Source organism: Dermacentor andersoni, chromosome 1 (genome assembly GCF_023375885.2).
Source record: "Dermacentor andersoni chromosome 1, qqDerAnde1_hic_scaffold, whole genome shotgun sequence".
Classification (NCBI taxonomy): domain Eukaryota; kingdom Metazoa; phylum Arthropoda; class Arachnida; order Ixodida; family Ixodidae; genus Dermacentor; species Dermacentor andersoni.
Window position 1 is genome coordinate 128,980,148 of NC_092814.1, and position 4,682 is coordinate 128,984,829.

Consider the following 4,682-nt stretch of genomic DNA (forward strand, 5'->3'; position numbering starts at 1 on the left):
GCTCACAGAAGAACCTGAACCACGACAAAAACGAAACCACTTTTATGTTTATGCCCACACAACAGAATACACACACACACAAAAAGAAGAATGTGCAAACGAGCTGTCAGGCATTATAAAAAGGAAATCTGGTCTATTTATTGTTATCCAGTAGGGAAGAAAAGTGCAAAAGTCGGGACATTTGGCAGTCCCGACTGGATCAAGTCGGGACACGGGACATTTACTCAAAAGTCGGGACTGTCCCGCTAAATTCGGTGCGTTTGGAGACCCTAAGAAGAAGCAAAGAAGCTAGGTCCACATGCTACACTTGGCCCCTGATCCACAGTACGCGATAGCATTATCAGCATCGGCCCACCCAAGTCTTTGATTGTACTGCAGTTATAGGATCGGTTTGCGTTAAAAAACAACATTAGAGCCCTTTCGCGAAAGCATGTCGTGCCGAATAACCGGTTTTATTACCCAGTACCCAGAATCCGCCCAGTTTTGACTACAGACAACAGGGTGAACCCTGTTGCAGGCAAGGAAAGCTTTGCGTTTCAGAGTTCCTACGCTGTTCGTGAGAGCAGACGCTGGCCATTCGCGACGTTGGAGATAATATTAACGAAGATGGCCGGCCATCGGAAAACAGAATTTGCGAAAGAAAAGCTTCGTGAATTCGGCCCCAGTCTCATCAAGTTATTTTGCCTCTGTTTGCAAAAGGCTGAGCACGAAGCACTGTAAAGTGCTTCGAACTGATTTTTTTCTTAAACACTATCAAGGAAAGTTCTACTATCCCCGCACAGCCTTCAATTCTTGGGGGTGCAAACCACTTACTGCACGCTAACTACAACGCATTCGGGAAAGCATATAATAAAGAAAAAAAATAAAGGCGTTAGGCTTCTTTGGTTGCTTCGCAAATAACACGAAGTGATTAGACAGAAGTGCTACACGGCTCCTGTTGTTGCGAAAAAGCTCACGTTCTCAAAACTTAGTCTTCGTTTCAAAGTAAAAATACATTCGGGCCTCCTCCGATTGATTTGAAATGCGCATGCTGTCTTTGAATGTGTGCTAACTGGAGGGTGCCTGGCAATGCGGCAAATACACAAGAAAAGGTACGTCTGGTTGAAAGTTCACTTCAATCCAAACATGATCTTCTCGCCAACTCGCTTCATTTGTCCATTCATTGTTGCCTTTCTCGATTCTTCTGTGCCGGATCCCCGCTCACGCACGTCTTCCACGGGACCGCTGCGGTTGTGAACCTGAAGGGCATACACATCACGATGAATTTAGATTTGGAAAGCAATGAAGAAAGGCGCCCAAGTCGTTCGCCGTCGGATTGGCTTTTCCTCTGAGATGTTTGCTTGCTCGTTAGATGGCGAGCTTCCGAGACGGAACACGAAAGAGGTCAGGACAGGAGAAATCAAAACAGAGCAGCGCTTTTCCTGCACACCATGCGTTTTTTGTTCCTTTTTCCCTCCGACTCGTGGCGCGTTTACTTTTAGAACGTTGACGTAGCGTGCCCGGACGGCCTTTGCGCCGGGAGGGGAACACCCTACCCCGACCGAGAGGGCAGCCTGTGCGCCCTGCGTTTCCAATGCCACAGAGAAAGGCCACTGCATGCGCGAGATTTCGTCAACTGGTGCTCAGCCCCGAGGCTGGCGTGGCGCCGCTACCGCCGGTGGGCGCTCGCTGCCAGCTAGGAGTGCGCGGCTCCCCGAATCACCGTCAGCGGAGACTCGAGGGCACGCAGCGCGCCGCGGACTGGTGTGACTGTCCGCGAGACTGAAGGAGTCGGGACGCCATGTCACGGCCTGCGAACAACGAGTAAGAAGGCACTTCAGTGACCGACCTCACCTCGGAATTCCCTTGCAGTCTCCACGCTTGCTCTTGCGGGAAACAGCGGTAACGGTAGAATGACGACCTTCGAGCGCGGATGATAGGGGGTATCGCGGCGCCTGTTAGGGAAAATCGCTGGTTGTGCACTGTCCCACCCGTAACGCCTTTGCCAGTTGCGCTGTACGTAAATGCACGACCTGTGGACGCTGCATGTTTGCATGAACGTGAAATGTAAAAGCGTAGGGTACCAGGTTCTCCGAGGTGCAACGCGCTTGAGGCTCAGCACATTGCACTTCCAGAGGACTGAAATTTCCAGCCAACGACTCGAGATGTCGCCAAAGTATTTCCTAAGAAATGTCTAAGCTGCATGTGCGAATGCGCAGAGAAGCATTTTTCTTTCTTTCTTTCTTTCTTTGGCGAAGCGGGGTCATTCCGGGAAGTTGCATGTTTATCTCCTAGACTGATCACAGAAGAGTCGCGTGAGTAACCTCTCACCATAGTCCTTCCATGCTCTCACTAAATGTTTCAAAACGTGTCTGGGTGAGTGTGCGTCAGAGAAATAGAAATAGAGAGATAGAGAGAGAGAGAGAGAGAGAGAGAGAGAGAGAGCGAGACAGAGAGAGAGAAAGCATCGAGAAGAAAAGAAAGGTACGGAGGTAAACATTACGAGCGTTCGGTTTGCTACCCTACACAGAGGGTAAGAAAAAGGGGGGAAGAGAAAGAGGAAAAGCGGCGCAGTATGAACACTGTGTGCATGACGGAAGATGAACGGGAGGTATATATAGATGGTCACTCAGGCCATTGGACTTCGAAACTGCAATAGTGCACGAACAGCTTTCTGTGCCAACGACTATACGCAAATTTATTCTTACTAAGCCAAGTTCATAGCTTTCACCGTGTTTCTGTGGTAAGTACAGTCGATGCGCTCTATCAGAGAAATATGCTATCCTGTAGGCTGCATGTTGAAACGTAACAGCGTGAGCAGGCCTACAGTTTTCTGACTCTTCATTTTCGCGTTCTCGTCGGCCCACAAAGCTATGAAGGCACTTGAGCGCGACTCTCTTGAGTCGTCCTCTTCGTCTCTCTTGAGGGCGACTGGCCTATTTGAACGCCTTTGACTCGATCAGGCCCTCCGCGCTCGTGCGCGAGCTCACCCCTCTTTCAATTCCCTCTCCCTCTTGTGCAGCGCGGTTGAGGTGTCCTCATCTGAGAGACAGTTACTGCGCTGCGCTTTACCCCAATTTTTCCTTCCACAAACAAGAATCTCTATCTCGCCGCGGCTTTTCTCCTCATCCCCTCCCTCTCTCTATCTTGTCTTTCTATTTCCTCGTTCCCGTCTCCCAGAGTAGGGTAGCCAACCAGATGCATTTCTGGTTAACATCCCTGCCTACTCTCTTTATTTCCTCCTCCTCCATTTTCGCGTTCTGTTGCGGAGCAGGTGCGTTGTTACGGGGAAAAAATCGCGCCTACGTTTTTCTCGAAGTACATTACTTTGTTCCGGCATTTGCCAAGCGGTTGTATCTTATGCGTGCAAGCCGCGTAACTTATTCGTGACTGTTACCGCTGTGATTTGCGGCTCTGAAGCATGTCCCATGTGGTTTGAACTTTTTTTGAGTGACCAACACCTTAACGAAGGTCGCTTTCGGTGCAAGTTTTTTTGTGTGTATTATGCCGTCCATGCGTCTGCGTTTGTATTTTTGCAGCTTTCACAATTTTTTTGTGAAATGAAATAACATTCCAAGAATATACAGCGTCGTCAATTGACCCCTCGAACTCTCATTAGACGTCATCTCGCGGCACTTGCATCACCCCCCCCCCCCCCCGCACCGCCCCCTGCAATCTTATAGTGTCTGCTACATCTAAAGAACGTTTCAGTAGTAACATATATATGTACTTGGCGGCCGGAAAGTCAGTGCACATTTACAGAATTACATCTTAATTTTAATTCTTGTTATTTTGAACAACAGAGGCTAGGAAGCTTTATGGTGTACTAAAATAATACATAGCACTAAGCATTGCCCGAATGTTTGCGCAAACGTTTAGGTATAGCATTTAGCATTTGCGGATTTTCCCAGAGAATTCAGTGCAAAGTCAGTGAATATATCTCGGATTTGTGCTTGCAGTATGTCTACGATCTGTTCGCTCGATTAGCTTGTCCGTCGTTCACACAGCCCCACACAAGGAGCAGTGGTGTCAAATCAGGGGCGAGAGACAGCACCTGTAGGCCACCTAAACGTCATTACAAGCCGTCGTTAGACATACTGGTCATTTCGGAGTCATTAGTAGTCATTAGTAGTCATTACAAGTCATTAGTAGTCATTATTAGTGGTTATTAGTCATTATTTACCTCTACTAATCTCTATTACAATGTTATCATTCACTAACTGTCACTATCAATTATTTTTCATTCTTTAATCTGTCTTTAATCTGTCTTCATATGGTGTGATCACGCTTCGGCGGTCACTCCGGCGGTCAGGTCTGCTGACACAAACTTCACCATGAGCCTAGAAAGTGGAGCTGTCGAACCCTTCTTTGCTGGCCTATTGTAAGCTATGACGTCATCTGCTGCGTATCTGTAAAGTTTAGCGCAAACAGCTGGTGCTATATTGTGCGGTAATAATGCTTGCCTTGAACTTGCTTTGTAAGTGTACCGAAAACAGCCCGTACGCTGACACATGCACAATACGTTTGTTTTGGTTTGCAAAGGTTCAAGTACAAGGCCCCCGATCGACAAAATCCTTTGAGTCTGCAGTGCCCGGCATGCCTGGAGAAGCTTCAGGACCCAAGGATACTGCCTTGTTTGCACACTTTGTGCAGACGTTGCATAGAACGGCTTGGTAGATATCACAGGCGTTTTTTATCCTTGA